This window comes from Protopterus annectens, chromosome 10.part0, assembly GCF_019279795.1.
Source record: "Protopterus annectens isolate FY-2018-M chromosome 10.part0, PAN1.0, whole genome shotgun sequence".
Classification (NCBI taxonomy): Eukaryota; Metazoa; Chordata; order Ceratodontiformes; family Protopteridae; genus Protopterus; species Protopterus annectens.
Window position 1 is genome coordinate 498,787,391 of NC_056744.1, and position 18,203 is coordinate 498,805,593.

The window sequence follows — 18,203 nt, forward strand, 5'->3', positions numbered from 1 at the left end:
GTATCTCATTTTGTTCCATTCTATATAAATTATATTAATATTCACAAATGACATAGAATTATTTACAACATTCCAGATAGCTAGGCTGACGGTATTTCTTTTTGTAACATGGGAGACCGATTTTGGATCTCAACAATCTAAACAAATCAGTTTGGTGAACCAAATTCCATATGGTTATGGTTCAGTCCATTCTTCTTTTTTTGGAATAGGATGACTGGATGTGTTCACTAGACCTTCAGAATGTGTAGTATCATGTAAAGATGCACAGATGATCCATAAGGTTCTTGTACTTCCAGCTGGGAGCCAGTCACTACCAATTCAGAGTTCTGCCCTTTGGCCTCACCACAGCCTCCAGGGTGTTCACCGAGTGCATGGTAGTAGTAGCAGCTCACTTGAAGGATTTTGGCTCATCACCGCGACAACCAGACATTGACTGCTAGAGGCAAAACAAAAAGTTTTCCAAACATGTTCTTTCCTGGTTATAACCCTAAATTACAAAAAAACTCTCCTCTCAAACCAATGCAAACACTGAATTTCATAGGCGCTTCCTTAGACACAGACTGCATTTGCCTCCCTCTCCCCACAAAGAATGGAGACAATCCAGTCAAGTCAGGAGAATAATCAACAGCAAAATGGTACCAGCAAGGTTAGTCTTCAGGCACTGTGGTCCATGGCAGCATTGATAACACTTGTTCCATTGGCCAGATTTCACCTGAGAATCTGGCAATGGCTGCTTGAATCACAGTAGTCCAGCCTTTAACGACCAATGTCAACGCCAATTGTAATCACCAGTGTATGCAAAAGGTGATCTCGTGGTGAATTCAATGAGATCAAATTTCACAGGGTCATCCTTTCATTCCCTCTCAACCCAAAACAGTGACCATGGATGCTTCTCAGTCAGGGTGGGGACAGGGTCATTGTCTGGGGAGGACAGTCCAAGGCACTTGATCCTTAGTAGAGGCCAGTTTGCACATCAGTTTCCTAGAGATGAGAGCAGTGCTTTTAGTGTTGCAGGCCTTCTAAAAATGCACACCCCTTGGGGACAATTACAGATTGAATGGACATCATGTCAGTAGTTTGGCGAATCAACAAACCAAGGAGGAACCAGATCCTACCCATTGTTTTGAGAAGCTCTCAAGAGTGTGACAGTAGGTGATCTCATCCTACTGTTTACTCATAGCAATGCATATTCCGAAGACGTCCAGTGTGATAGCAGACAAAGTGAGCAGGTGCATACATTTACCTCACAAGTGGTCCCTCAATCAGAAAGTGTTTGGAAAGGATATACCAAGGATAGGGTTAGCCATGCTGCAACCTGTTTACCTCTCCCATAAACAAGTGCAGCAACTTTTTTGCCCTGATCCCCCCAGATGGGGAGTTTCTGAGGTTTGCTGTTCTTCACAGTTTGCCCCCCCCCGGTCTCCTATATGCCTTTCCACTAATTCCATTTATTCCCAGGTTCCTTCAGAAAGCAATTAGGTTGAAGAGCACAGTTACCCTCATTGCACCTTATTGTCATCATCAGATTTGGTTTCCTTCCATTGGCCTCACCTAATTTGACAGCCTTGGATTACGGATCCAACTCCAGGTCTCACTCAACAGGCATGGTTCATCTGAACATTCCAGATCTCAAGCTGACAGTTTGGTTTCTCCACTTCCATTAGTCTTCCCTTGTCTGACACATGCTGTTTTCTTCTCAGAAATCTTTTTCACAAAAGCTTTACTCTGGTAAATGGAAGAGATTTGCACATCGGGTGTTCCAGAATAAGAATGAAGCATTTTCTGCTCTGATTTATGATATTCTACAGTTTTTAGTTTCGCTTTTCAATGAATGGGCTTCAGCTTCCACAATCGGAGTACAATTAGCAGCCATATCCAATTTTCACATTTACTTTCAAGGCTCCTCGGTTGTTTCACACAAGCTTTGTAAAGCCTTTGTAAGGGGTACTCTTCTTTTAAAGCTTCCTTACAAAGATCCTACTCCTCCTTGGGACCTGAATGTGGTGTTGGAAGCAATCATTCATTCTCCCTTTGAACCAGCTAATGATTGTGATATTAAGTATCTGTCTTGGAAAACTATCTTCTTAGTGACAGTAACTTCTGCAAGAAGGATTTCAGAGTTTCAAGCTTTATCTTCTAAACCACCATAACTAATTTTTCACAAAGATAGAGTCTCGCTAAGAACCAGCCCCTCTTTTCTACCCAAGGTGGTTTCAGAGACCAATATCCACCCAATGTATTAACTTGCCAGTGTTCTTCCCCAACTTTTCTAACAAAGGGGAATATTGCTTATATTTGTTAGATGTTCACAGACAGTTAAGTTTATGTCTTCACAGAACAAAGGATTTCAGGAAGTTGGATCAATTGTTTCATTCTCGCATACCAAGCTGGGAAAACCTGGGAACAAAGTAACTTTAGCCATATGGTTCACTAATTGTATCTCATTAATCTAGACCAAGTTGGGTGTTTCCTTGTTGAAACCCTTGCAAGCTTGTTCAACCAAGGCGGTAGCAACATCAGCTGTATTCCAATCTAGAGCTTCTGTGGATATCTGTGCATCGGCAACTTGGGCTACTCCCCACACCTTTATCATTCATTACAAATTGTATCTGATCTCCAGGGATAGAGCATCATTTGGCTCAATGGTGCTTAGGAACATCCTTCCTTAAGTCTCACCAGGATATAGATCTCCAGGGATAGAGCATCATTTGGCTCAGTGGTGCTTAGGAACATCCTTCCTTAAGTCTCACCAGGATATAAAGTTGCTGGGGATGCTGTTCCCCAGATCGAGGATAGAATAAAAATTCACAATATCAGATAAAGAGGTTATGTACCCACCATAACGTTCCATCTGTGTTGTCCATTTTCATTTTTTTTCAACTCTCCACCGTCCAGCCCCTGATTTCTGGAAGAATGAGTAATAACCGGATTATTACCTTTTTTGGTAAAATTTTACAGTTCGATATAGTCTCCATGAAACATTTGTATTTTTCTATCCGCAGACTCGATCTGAGGTAATTGGGATAGGTGCATTGTGGGTAAAAGATGAGCTCAAGAGTTTTTGGTTCCCACAGGCTGTTGCTGCTTGAGGTTATTCCGAGATTGGAAGCAAACCCACAGGTTGAGGAAGAATGAAAATGGACACCACAAATGGAACGTTATGGTGAGTACATAACTACTTTTCCTGCACTCTAGGTAGGGACTGTAATTTATTTATTTTTTTCTGTTGTTGATATTTATTTTTAGTGTTAGGTTTCCTGATCTAGTGTTAGCGCCCATGTTGGAATGTTCCAGACACAAACTTTCAGAGAGACCTGTAACCGATAACTGCCTTATAGACTGTGTAGTGACCACCTACTTGTAACCTGTACAAAACAGAATGTACTCATTGTTCCTGGAACCTTTCTGAATACTAAATCTTTGAGGCATATGGGTTTTCTAGTATTTTAATTTTTTTTCAGGTTACTTGTTTTAATTACATAAAATGTAGTATTGAATTAAATAATGGATTGCATAAGAAATGTATGATGTTGTACAATTATCTCCCTGGGATAATTAGACATACTGTTTAGTATTATTTAGGCTATCAACTGCTTTTCAGGTTTGGCCAAACTAAATTTAAATTGTCCTCCGCTGTCAAAAATTCTTAATGAAAGTGACCTTCTTTTAGGTTACATTTAATGATTTTATAACGGAGGACGACACTACTCTGCTAGGCAAGTATTTTATATATAGATAATTATACTACCCAGTATGGGATCATTGGCATCTTTGGTTATTCTTAGCCGATTTCCATTTTTTTCATCTGTGAAGAATAGTCAAACAGAAATGGCTTCAGTACAAAATCCTATGGGAAAACAGTAGTACGTTCAGTCAGAATTGATAAGGAATCCAAACATTGAATTCTTATGGCCTTTTTGGTTATACCATTATTTTCAATGTGGAGTTGTTTATCAAATGAACTGTATGATCTAAATTGTTAATTTATGGCCCTCGTAATGCCTCAGCAAGGTCAAAAAAAGTAGCACGCCCTGTCTACTGTTTGTCACATGTTGCTGTTGCCTCTTCAAAGAATGCCACAAAATTCATATAGCAAGATCCTGTTGGAGCTTTCCCTAGCAAGTTTATTTTGTTCTGTACCTGGCAGAAATTATGTCCCATGTGTCATTATGGATAAGTTCTATTAGGCCTCCTTGATTTTGTATACAGTGATGGGTAATTTGGTGTAACATTGTCTGGGAATTGGCAGTACTGCAGCTTTTCACTGTGGAGGGATAAATAGGGATTAGTTGGTCCTTGATTTTGTGTAAGAGACCATCAAATATGTTGTCTGGAACCATGGAACCTGAGATCTGATATTGGGAATTTCATTTCTTCTTGAGAACTAAAGGCAACAGGACTCAGACTAACACTCAAAACTTTCCCAGGCCTTCCAGCTCTTCCCCTTTACCTATAATCCCTTGCTGCTAGGGATCCTTCTGTAGAGCTGTCTTGCAACTGGCAAGGTCATTTGCATCTGGGGCATTCCCATTCTTCCAGTCTTACTTTTGGTCAATTCAAAATCCAACATTAATCTTTTCATAGAACTGCCAGTATTATTTCCTAATTAAAAAAAATGTGAAGAATGCTTTATTGAAGCAGAAGAATAGAAACCCTGTCCCAATACTCTGTTAATAAACTTCTCTGTGGAGATCTACAATTGATATTCTTTACACTCCAAGATCTCTCTTAAATCTACCCCTTCATAGGAGAATGGCTACAGAAAAACACAAGCCAAAGGTATGAACACCACCAAAATAAATAAGTAAATAAAACACGGTAGAGGACTAGAGCCATTACCCAATGGTTGCTACACCTTTGTAACAAATTTCTCTTATTGCTAAAAAGAGTGATACCCTTGCCTCATTAAGGCTAACCTTGATGAGTGGATGAACATCCACAAGTTTGCTCCCCCAGCTTGACATGTTTTGGAGCATGGTATTTGGCAAAGTGCCCATAGTGTTCTACACCTAGGTATTTTAAGATTTTACCAGATTGTTCAAATAAGTCAACTGCTAGTTTATACCCTTTTTGGTTAAGCAATTGAGGAACTAGTCTGCACAGCTGTGCTGTCTCTTTGACTGTTTAGTTCCATAAAATTGTTTTACCAGATAAATACAGGAAACCTTTGTGAGAATTCTGAAAGCAAGATCCACTTCCGAAGATGTTTTCTTGATTGTGTTACCTGATGTATGCACATTTGCAAGATGGGTATCAGGGAAGCATACATACAGCTGTCCCTGATTTTACCTCATATTTTTGCACTGTACTTCATAAAATATTTGGTCCTTTGTTAATCACAGTGGATTGCAGACAGTAATTCTAAACATCATAGTTGCATACTTTGTCACATTCAGAAAATGAATGTTGATGCAAAACCTGTACTATTCACTTTCTAAGTAAATGAAAGTAGTAATAAAAAATTGTCTCTGAGTTTAGGCCTTTGTTCCTTGCATTTTTGACTAGAATTCTTGAACAAAAATGTTGAGATGTATGTCTGAAACATTTTCACAAAATGCTTCAAGTTGGTGTGATTTCAAGATCTAGGTTACCAAATCTTTAGTGCACTGATTGTTCAAGGCATTTTTTACCCAGTAGCTTAAATTTGGAATTTGGTGGCATAGATGAAACTCACAATATCAGATATGAAAGTTTCATGCTTCCCAAAACACTAGATTTGAATTAGCAGTGTCATCTTCATCATCACAGTCCTCACTCATTGGCCCTAACAGTGCTCCCTTGAGTAGGAGGTGCCCAGCAACTGTCATACAAAATGGGGTATGCCAGTCATGGGCTTTCATAGATATGAAGAAGCCTTCCTAGTGACTAGGAATTATGTTTAATGGAAGGAGTTGAAAGGCTTAGAAAAGTCTGTATCAAGCTGACTAAATCCAAATGGATTTAGCCCCCAGAATGATGGATATGAACTTCCCAGCATATTTCCAGTGTTGTGGTAATATATAGTACCCCTTGTAATCACTGGAAGTTTGGGGAATTGAAGTCTTGGGACAATCTAAAAAGACGATCCACACCTGTTCTGAGTGGCTTTACATAAAGGAAGGTTCAGAAATAGGAAGGTAAAGATGGTCTTTTTGGGGTGTACATTACCACATTAAAGTTCATTTCTCCGAATATCAAAACGTCGACACAAACAGCAAAATACAAAAAATATGAACAGCCACTTCCGTAAATTTTTTCACAGGGGAAAATTTGCTTGGCCGTTATTGGGAATTTGCCCTTTTCGCCAATGTAGTGCGATCTCAGAGTTGGTTTATTTAGTTGGGGGGGGGGCAGACCCCTCACATGGGGGGTAAAGCCCCCCCTACTTGATTAGAGTTTGATAGTTTGTTTTGTTGTTGAGTCAGCCAAGCGAATTGTTTCCCTGTGAAACAATTTGTGGAAGTGGACGTTCATACTTTTCGTATTTTGCCGTTTCATTGTCGACATTTTGGTATTCGCAGAAATGAAGTTTCGATGTGGTAATATAGACCTGGTCTTTTTTGCAGAGAGAAGTTGAAATGAGAGAGACACGGCTGAAGTCAAACCAAGCACGTTTTAACAAATTTTAGTTGTCAGTGTCAACTAGATATTATATACAAGAAGTAATGTATAGGCCTTTTTCAACATCATTAACTGCAAATCCCTTGACCAAATAATTGCTCTCCATTTCTGAGCCCAAAGTTCCTAGATCTTGTCTTAACTAATTTCCCTGCTTTCTGCTAAGCCCCCAAGTTTTTCCTTCCCTAGTTAAATAGGAGCATTTAGCTGTTATGCTCTCCTTCAAAAACAGCCCTCCAAGTCCCAGAAATAGAGTAAAACCAATCTATTAGATTTTGTCTTTCAGAAAAAACATAAATGGTCCAGTCAACATGAATCCAAGAACACTGATACCTCAGTCCTAATAAAGTAATTTTATGACCAGTTGAATCTCTGTGTATAGAAAACTGTCCCATTCCATTATAAGCAAAACAAGACACCTTGGTGGGGTAATAAAATCAACACATTATATAACAAAGGATTATGAGTTGGTCTCCAATCATGACTGTCTTATGTGTTTGAAACGTGGATGTCAGGAGATTTATCTAGAGAGGTAGATATTGGCATCCATGTTGAGAATGCAAAATAAAGGGTTATGATCAAAAACCAGATCATAGTTTGTTGTTGTGCATCTAACTATCTGCTGTATGTGCTTCTAATTACAGAAGAAAAAAAATTGCTAAGTGTTTTACCAGCTTTCAAAGCTGTAATGTGGTTAGCGAGCCCTGCCAGAAAAGTAAGAGATTCTGTTATGTTAGAAAAAGCCAGGGAAACATTACTGGCACAGAAGACAAAAAAAAATTGATTTTATTCTGCTGCTGTCACTTACTGGCCAGTTCTGGCAGGTTTAACTGCCTAGCACAGTACACTGTCTTAACAACTGAAGCAGGCGTGCTTAACATTTACTAAGAGCAGGTCTTGCTCTAAAAAAGTGCTTTACTGATTTGTCTTTTCCTGAATATAAGTTGCCTGTTTTGGGACTCAAACTGTAAATGCCTGCATGTAAAGCTGTGACTCTAACCACTACACTACCTCAGCTTAAAAAATAATTAGCCCTTCCAAGTCTCAAACCTGGAACCCTGTACACACTAGTCAGAGCAATGTACCACTACACTATCTGAACTGATAAATAATCCCTATACTCCATGCAGTACAGGAAATATACATTTCACCTCCATTCAATTCATTAAACAAACCTTAACTAAATGAATAAGGAACACAAGAATATTATGGGCAGCACTAAAGCTTTGTATGACTACAGTATAGCCACCAGCACTAAAGACAAGTCTAAGGTATTTTTAGCTATGTATGTAAACACTGCTATGATACCCAGCTGTGCTGTGAGCTCAATTTAAGTGGTACCGACAGGAACCCAGAATCCATAGTTAACATCTTAAATAAGTTCAGCCCTTTATTTCATTCCAGCTATTATCCTGCCATACTAACTCACCACACCCTCCTATCTTCAATGCCTACTAACTGTTAACTACCTTCTCCAAAGCATAAAATAACATCTCTGAACAACCTGACTATTTGGCCTAAAGCATCATTTTGCAAAAACGTTTCCTAAACATATTTAGTCAAAAGTCTCTCGACAAGATATATAAACTTGAAGAATAGGATTTATTTCTGTAAAATACAGGGAAATACTAATAACTTTAAATTCCCAGGTGATCATCTTAAACTTATCCGTAGATTCAGTAATAGTTCAACACTATCACACTAACAACTGGTGCCACACCCTAAATGCAAGGGAATGCAGTGTAAAGCTTGTTGTAGTACACCATATTGCATGACAAGAATCCATTAATAGTTTGACACTGTGATCCTGGATTTGGGAATGCAAGCAGACAATAAGGTGTCCATAAATATCTCCAGCATTATCAGAAGATCCTTTTACGTCTTTCATCAGCTGTGGGTACATGCAGATACCACTCTGTCTTAATACTCCTTTATTCTACCATGTTCAGCCCATCATGGAATACAGTCCTCCATTTAGCATGCATAGCTTTCAACAGTTTATCCTCTGGCGTTTCATAACCAGAATAATCCAAGGTTTAAAGAATCACTCTTATTCTGGTAGACTAACCATCATGTCCTTTGTTGTGATCTGCGGACTACTGCAAGGTGATCTATTCCTTGATTTCAGAGACATGTTAAATCCAGTTCTTTGTAACTAATTTTCCCTCAAGCAAAAGTCTTTGGTTAATAAAAATTCCAGAGGTATGCTTAAATTCATCCCCTGCCAATGTAGTAAACTTCCCCTGCATATTAGTGTAAAACACTAATGACATTTAAATGTCGATTAGATAAATAGATCTGATTCTACCATTTCATCCCAAGAATCACAGGGTATCGATTCTCAAGCATGAACGTTTAAACGTTTACCACGTCTTACTACTTCCTATTATACCATGACCCCCCCAAAACGTGCACGCTGATTGGCCAGCGTGCCCGTTGTAAATCGAGTTATACTAATGGAAAAAGGTCCGGTCGCCCGGACTTTTTTCCATTAGTATAACTCGTTTTTTTAAAACACTGTCTCGCTATGTTAAATGGGTTTAACATAGCGAGACAGCTTTAAAATAAGCAACAGAGATCTCTGTTGCTTATTTTAAACTGTCTCATGTTAAACCCATTTAACATAGCGACAGTGTTTTAAAGCAACGGAGAAAGCAAGATCTCCGTTGCTTTTTTTTAGTGTTTCGCTATGTTAAATGAGTTTAACATAGCGAGACAGTTTTAAAATAAGCAACGGACATCTCCGTTGCTTATTTTAAAACTGTCTCGCTATGTTAAACTCATTTAACATAGCGAAACACTAAAAAAAGCAACGGAGATCTTGCTTTCTCTGTTGCTTTTGCCCACAGCTCTGATGTACTGCGCAGGCGCGCAGTACATCAGAACTGCCGCGGATGCCAGACATCTGCGGAAGGGCAGCAAACAGGCATTATACTATGCCATTATTTAAGAAAAGTAATAGTTTCTTTTCTTAAATAATGTAATGGTATAATAGCAATAACCCACTTCTGGGTGTGGGTAATGGTAAATTTACCCACGGTTGGCTTTGTTTGGTCCCTCGGGCTTCGCCCTCAGGACCAAACCACGCCAGCCGTGGGTAAATTTACCATTACCCACACCCAGGCGTGGGTTATTGCTATATTCCTTCTCTGCTTCTCGTTTTCTAACTTTTGTTAACTTCTCTCTAGTTTCCTACCTTCTGACATAATCCAGGCTACTAATATTTTGTGCATCTCTGGAAACTGTTCTAACTCCTGGTGCTGTCTTCTGAATTGTTAACACAGCCGCAAGTATTTGACTTTCTGTAGCAGTGGGCAAAACCAACAATGGTTGATAAACTGCTGGCTTAGTATAAACATGAGTCTATTAGGAGATTGTTGAAATAAGTGCAAGTGTTTTAATGCTTGATTCATAAATTATTGTGCGTTATATGGATAATCCATTACATTTTTTATAAAAGAGTAGATCTTACTGAGGTTTATTTTTGGCTGTTAATTAAGCTACACTTATTCTCTGGCTACATCACTGATCATGCCCTAGGATCTAATTTATTTGTGCTCATCCGGGATGGTTATTCATTCATGCAGTTTGTCTTTATTTGTGAGTTCCCTTCTTACTAAGAAGATGCACATTTCTTTTTTTCATGGTAATGTGCTCATGGAGTGTGTGCGTGTGTGTGTGTATGCGTGCATTGGTACGCGCGTCCGTGTGCGTGCGTGTTTGTGGCGTGAGCGAGTAAAAGAAAGTATAATTCTCTTTTTTTTAAAAAATGAAAGCATACTTTTCCTATTTTTATCCAGCACACCACATTCTCTTTTACTAAGTGTTTGAGCAATAACAATTCATTTTTGATCTTGCAAAAGAGCTGAGTACAGGCACATCATCAGCCCATGCAAGATGATCAAATGCAGACATATTACTAATACACGTTTTCCAGAAATGTGTGGCATAGCAAAAGGTCACCATGCTTGCTTTAATTTAAATAAGTAGCTTCTTTCAAAGAATCCCATTTTATCTGACCTTTTAAACTGTCACTAGCACTTAAAAGCACAGGAAGTGAAAACAGTGTATGCATTATGATATAAAGGAGAAACACTAATGGACTAGCATCACATGCAGAAAACATTATCTCTGGTAAAACCACTCGTTGCAATTCATTGCGTGTTGTGGATGGTGTTTAGCACTCCTTTTTTCCATAGGTATTCATTTGTCTCGTACCCAATTAATTTAATCAGTAACTTCTCAGAAATTGTATGCAACTGCCTCCCGAAACATAAAATGTAAATGATAAAGATGAAGAAAAGCAGTGAAAAATGCACAAACCTGTTAAAAAGTGCAGCATAGTTTGTTTGTAATTCTACTGAACACATATCCTTGAAAAATTAGAAAAAAATGTCAATGTTTACTAAGGAACAAAGGAATATAATGTTGATGACTATTGTTATGCAGTTTAAAAAGTGAAACCATTGTTTTTAAGTATGTGATTCCATTCTACTCATGATTTATAGACAGAGGAATTCATGTAGAATTCAGTATTGCTGCACACTTTATGATTCACTGAAGCAATGTGCTGCAGTTAAAATAAAGTTACCCAAGTGGAACTGGGGATAGTGTAGGTGCTCAGTGGACATATACTAGGAATAATGCTGCTATTGTGTTCCTTGTTTAACCCCTTCTAGGCACAGTGTATAAAACATTGTTTTCCCCAAGCCTTGTTACCATTCCTCGTAACTTTCCAGATTTTTGCTTCCTAAAATGTGCGGTTTTCTGGAAAATCATTAAAAATATAAGTTGCAAAATAATAACATGCATGAGTTTCCGACTTCATATCCTTCCGAAAATGCATGTCGATGCAAAATCTGTAATTATACCAACTTTTAACTTTAGAGGAAAAGTATTTAAAATTTGTCCCTGATTTTGGGAATTTGTCCCCACTTTATTGTTGTCTCTTTCCAGATTTCTTGCACTTAAAGGCTGAAAGGTACGATTGCCATACAAGGAACATGAGGTGTATAACTTCCTCTATACTCATGCCCTGTCCTCAGCAGAACAAATACAGTACCTCTACTCCCTAGTACAATTATGAGCGGACAGGTGAACCACTGTGGCAACCCCTACTCAGGATAAGCTGAAAGAAGAAGGGACATCTACACTCATCTGTCAGTCTTTCTCTCTGACTGTCTTGCCTGTCTGTCTCTCTCTCTAGTACTCTTTTTCCTTTTACATTTACTACAAATTGTGTTCTTAACCACATACCCACCCAAAGCATGGGTGTATAAAGTTTTATACATTTTATACCCATTAAACCATGAGAATACTCAACAACTCTGTGATATGCTTCTCTCCCATCATACAGTCATTCTGTCCATACTAGGAAACCAACTGCAATATGCCTACTCCTTATAATGATCCCATCTGTATCAGTGTCATATAGAACAGTACCCCTGTCCATGCAGAACCGCTCCAAGCATATTCAGGCTTGAGATGCTCCAACACCCACCTCTGAGCTGTCCCATTTCACAAATCATGCCATATAGAGCAATATTGCCTCATGCTAAAGGCATGCCAAGCATGCTGAGAAACTACAGTATTCCTACTTATTCTAGAACCATACCAGGTACAGTCAAACTACAGTGATCTATCAGCTTCCAAAGCTTCAGGGCATCTTCTAAGTGACCAGACGATCAAAATACCTACTGATGTGTTAAGTCTATTTACTGTACTTTCTCCCTCACTCTTAACATAATTCTCAGCATACTCGGGGAAACACATAATTCCCTTTCATTCTAAAACAATGCCAAGCAAACTCAAAGTGTAGAATTCATTATCAGCTAAACACGATGACAAAAATACGCAGAAATTGAAATATCCACCACCCCCCCCCCCCCATTTAGCCGTTCTGAACAAGCTAACTGCAGTATTCACAGTCAGTCAGGCACCATGCCAAGCAAATACAGAAGCTGTAGTTGCTCCCCCTTAGGCCTTATATTGACATTCTCAGGATACTCCGAAACTGCAGTATTCCCTTTCAGTCAAACTGTGACGACGACCCCCATTCTGACATTTCCGACAAATTCAGAAACTGCAGAATTCCCCGTTAGTCCTGGACAATGCCAAACTTACTCAAACAAACATGATCACAACCTGCAGTACTCCCCCGACACACCCACTGTAAAGGCATGCTCAGACATATTCAAAAATTACAGTATTCCCCATCACTATAAATCTGTGACAAGCATACCTTGAAAGTGCAATATTTTCCCTCTTTGGAAAAGCATGACAAGCGTAATCAGAAAATGCAGTAATCTGATGTTGTCTTCTTCATTCTTCCTCACAACAGGATCTCGGATCTGACCTTCGGATCTGGCTCGGCCACATTCTACTGACTTGGATCCGACTCTCAAGCTCCTCCCTCTTACTCGTAATGCACTATATCCACTCAAGTGCCTCAGATCTTGTTTGCTGCTTCAGGGTACCAAATGCGAATCTCGTGCTCTCAAGCCTTATATAGCGTTGTTCAAAGTTCTCTTATTAATTTAGCCTTTAGGGGATTCTGTAAGTCCTCCCTCCTTGTTTATTCATTGCAGAATGTGTGCGTGCATGTTCTTTCTGAAAAAAAAAAAGAGTTTCTGCTAGTCATGTCTAGCTTTTATAATTAGGTTAAATCAAAAGTTGAATTTAAAGTTACATTTAAAGTTAAACATAATAATATACAGCTGACCTTTAAGAGTTTAAGCTTACTGTTACCTCTCTTCCTTCACACCAAGTAATCACTCTGAGAAATCAGGTACAGGAATTTAGTCCAACAAGCCCTCACAGCTTGATTGGTCTTGCAGACTGTAGGGTCCATATCAGCAGTCATTCTGTTAGTCCATCTAGCCAGATTTTTCATGCGGGTTCTCCAGTGGACGTTAGTGACACAATGGTCCAGCATCTCTCAGACGTTGTCCCTTCACATCAGGTTGACTCCCATTTGCAAGCATCATCTCAGTTAGTGATTACAGTCAATGTCATTCTAGGCAGACAGTTCTTGAACAACCCCTCTATAGCCACCATGACCAAGGACGCTTCCCAGTTTAGGGGGGGCATTACAATGGAAAGATGGTGCAAGGCATGTAGACCCTGACTGAGACCAGTTTGCATATCTATGTCCTAGCGATGAGAGCAGTTCTCCTAATGTTGCAAGCCTTTAAGGACGTTCTCCCCTTGTGGAATATTGCAGTACACACTGACAACATGTCTGTTGTCTTGTACATCAATAAACAAGGAGGAAGCTGGTCTTACCCCTTGTGCAGGGAGGCCATGAGGATGTGGGAATGGGCAATATCTTCAGACCACCTTCTAGATGCAATGCATATCCCAGGGAAAACCAACGATCTGGCGGACAGACTCAGCAGATCGCTTCTAGTTCTGCATGAGTGGTTCCTCATTCAGTCAGTGGCGAACATGGTCTTCAGCCATTGGGGTCAATCTTGCTCTGACCTATTTCCTCAACAACAAATACAGCAAGTTCTTTGCTATAATCTCTCCTCCGGGGGAGTCCCCAAGGGATGCACTAATCCACAACTGGCCCCTGGGTCTCCTGTATGCTTACCCACCTCTTCTGCTCATTCCTACGTTTCTTCAGAAGGTAAACAGGTTGAAGAGCTCGGTCATCCTCATGGCTCCCTTCTGGCCTCGTCAGGTGTGGTTCCCCTTCCTAGGGTCTCATCTGAAATATACTCCTTGGATTCTGGAGCCAAGTCATGACCTCCTTTCTCACCTGTCAGGAATGCAGCATCCAAATCTTCGAACCCTCAAATTGATGCTTGGTTTCTCCACTTCCAACCTTAGGGAGACAGTCCAGGCTTAAGTCCCTGGCCTGAAAAATTCTTCTAACAATGCAAAATGCTTCCACTAAAAACTCTACACCAGTAAAGGGAAGGGATTTGTTATTTGGGCCATGAGCAGGAACATTGATCCTTTCTCAGCAGCAGTTTCAGAAGTTTATTATTTCATAGCAATCTTTTCGACAAAGGTGCTAGCTTCTCAATAACTATCAAATTACAGTTAGCTGCTATTTCCAACTTTCATACTGCAAGTCAGACCCGTTCTCTGTTTACTTTTAGAGTTAGCAAATCTTTCATGAAAGGTGTTTTCTTATTAAGGCCTCCAATTAAGGACCCATCTGACCCTTGGGACCTCACTGTTGTGTTAGGCTTTGACCCAGCGACCTTTCGAGCAAGCAGCAAGTTGAAATATGAAGTTTCTTTCATGGAAGATGACTCTCCTGGTGGCTTTAACTTCCACTAAGAGGATTTCTGAACTGCAAGTCTTATCCTCCAAACTTCCTTAAATACGACAGAGTTTCCTTATGCACTAATCTGTCCTTTATGCCCAAAGTAGCTACCGAGAATAATATTAATCAATCCATCCAATTACAAGTGTTCTTTCTTAACTTCTGTAATAAAGGGGAGTATATTCTCCATCTTCTAGATGTTCATAGACTACTCTGTTTTTACCTGCACAGAATTTTGTTTTGATCATTTGAACTATTTGGATGCTAACATACAAAAGTTAAATGGTGGTTTCACATCCAAAATATTTCGTAAGGATACCTTTTCAAATTCTTACTTACACTACACAAGTACCCATCCACCCCACCAAAAGAAGGGGGTTATAAAGGGTCAACTTGTGAGGGTGAGTATAATGACCTCTGATGATGGGATTTTTTACAATGAATGGGACTATCTAAAAGGGTTGTTTGTTGATAGGGCTTATCCTTTAGAACTTTTTGATCAAATGTATAAAGAAGTATTGGTAGGAAGAAAGGGTAGATTTGCCCCCATATTAGGGAAACAAGAAGTGGTTAACTTGGAAAGAAACTTGGAAGAAGTAAACAAAAATACGAATGACAATTACAGTTCAGGCATTGTGATTACATATGATGGTGAGGCTGGACTGGTTAGAAAAACAATAGACAAAACATGGAAATATTTTGCAAAAGTATCAGATTTGAAACATTTTTTGAAAATGAGCTGAGATGCACATACCGGAGGGGTAACAACATTAAAGGTTTGTTAGAAAGGGGTGTTTATGGACGTACTTTAGAAAGAAGTATGAGGAACAAAAAAGGTATGTTCAAATGTGGGAGCTGTAACTATTGCTCCCACTTGTTGACAGGGGATGTTTTGTTCTTAAAAGCAAGAAATAAGAAGATTACTTTAAACAAATTTGTTAACTGTAACATGAAGGGTATTATTTATGTGGCATTGTGCAAGGCCTGTGACTCATTTTATGTGGGTAAAAGCGAGAGAAAGCTTAAACAAAGACTGTATGAACATCTCTATGATATAAGGATGAAACAGGAGAACAATGCCATGTATAGACCTACTTGTGTGTGTAAAGATGCAGAATTTAGTTTTTTTGTCCTTTAGACAGTACCCATTGATCCTAGAGGCGGATTGTGGGAAACAAGAGTGGAATACAGGGAACTCTACTGTCAAATAATGTTAGAAGCTTGTAGACACCGAGGTCTCCCTCACTCCAGTGTTAAAACTCAGATCTGCCAAATTATAGCACTATGATCACCTATATAAAATGCAAATAAATTTTATATTGGTTTATTAAGGTATGTTTTAAAGTATCCATGAACTGTAATAAACTGTTATTTTATGGGTGAAAAAACACATCTAATATTTGGATTATGTTTCATGATTGACCACTAGAGGGGGTTGTAAGCTTTTAGAAAAAACATTTTTATGGTATTTATGTTATTTATATTATATACCCGCGGCGGTTGTGCTGCGGTAGCGTTGTCGCCTCACAGTAAGACGCTGTCCGGTTCAATTCTCAGCTAGAACATCTTCTGCGTGGAGACATGCGTGAATGGGCATACCTTCGTTGAAGGTTGTGTGTCAGGCCTGGCAAGCCGGTAGGTAAAAATCAACTGCCAATCATTAGCGGACCGGAGTTCCGCTGTGGCGACCCCTAACCGGGAAAAAGCCGAAAGACACAAACAAACAAACAAATGTTATTTATATTATATGTATTTTTAAACTAATTAATTAAAAGTCTATTTTAATTACACTACAAAAATGAAACATTATGTGGTACAATGATTGTATAAACTTTATGCTTTTTAGGGACTGTTTAAGTTTGTAGATTAAATGTGGTTTTAAATGTTTTAAATGTATTAAGTACATACTGCTGCTATACATTATTTTCCCTGTTGTTATTGGTTACAGATTAATTGCTGATTGTATAAAGGTGGTGGCTCGGAGGGGATATTTTATCTGAAGAAGTTGTGGGACAAAAACGTAAATTTGAGCTTGTAAGCGTTTATCTTGGATGTCTGTTCATGTATTTATTAAAGTCTGTTGAGTGCTACTACCGGTTTGGAACGTTTGTGATTAATGTAAAATAACTGGCTTGAAGCCCAAGTCCTTTAACTAAAACGAAGATTCTTAGAGTAACAATTACAATTTAATTAGGCTTCTAACAAGCAGTAATAAATGCAGCAGAATAAATGCAATTGAACACTTTAAGAACAAACAGTAAAAGCAAAATAAAGTAGGAAGAGACAGAAAAACAGTAAAAGTAGCTGAATATAAAGTTTTTTAGTTAAGTAGGAATAAAAAAAAATGTATTCAGCCGCTTTTTCTGTTTTTCTGTATGTTTACTTAGTATTGTATATTAAACAATACAGATATATATATGTATATATATATATATATATATATATATATATATATATATATATATATATATATATATATATATATATATATATATATATATATATATATATATATATATATAAATATATATATATATATATATATATATATATATATATATATATATATATACACACACACACACAACACGCACGCGCACACACACGTGCCTCATGGAAGGATTATTTTTAGTGTTACAAAGCACCTTAGCAGTTTTAAGAGATTCAAGGATATGTAGATGTTGTAAAGAAGTCCTTGTACTTCTATTATTACAATAACATTTTCTTTAAAAATTTCTGAAAAAAGTCTGACAGGATTTAAGAAGTGTGATACGTCCGGGTATAAGTTGCCTTATTCAGATGCCCACAATATGTGTGTATATTGCTTGGGTCCAGAGCATCTACAATAGGATTGTAGTAGCTGTCATGGGTTCAAACCCTGTGCACTTGCTGAGAGAAAGAATACATTGATCTTAAAAAGCTTGCTACCACTTCCTTTTCTGGGGCAATTACTGGGGTTCAATTCCACAAACACAATGCTAAAGACCCTACAAAAAGGTCTAAACCTTCTGATTCTCCAGCTTCTTCATCTTAACTGAGAAGGAAGAAAAAGAAGAAAGAGAAATTGGATTTGAAATTACTTAAGGTCTGACCCTCATCAGATCTGATCAAACCTATTTCGGATCCTACACCCTCTGAACCAAAACCTTTACCAAGGGCAACTTATTCTCCATGTCTGGATCCAGTCCCAACCAGAGTGCCCTTTCCTCCAAACCACCGTCTCTAGTATCTTTTCATTCCTCCAGGAGTCTCACGGAAGCAGATGTGGAGAGGATGATGAAGAAATTCTTCACAGAGCAAATTCAGATGGGAGTTCTCATGGTTTTTA

At 38.6% G+C, this 18,203-nt stretch overlaps 1 long non-coding RNA gene across 1 annotated transcript in view; it reads right to left on the reverse strand.

Moving 5' to 3' along the window:
• Nucleotides 1-12,996, reverse strand: part of LOC122812793 — a 77,748-nt gene extending 64,752 nt beyond the window's left edge. Inside the window, exon 1 of the long non-coding RNA XR_006366569.1 lies at nucleotides 12,839-12,996. This is a non-coding gene — a long non-coding RNA (uncharacterized LOC122812793). The remainder of the gene's footprint in view (nucleotides 1-12,838) is intronic.
• Between the last annotated feature and the right edge of the window lie 5,207 nt (nucleotides 12,997-18,203).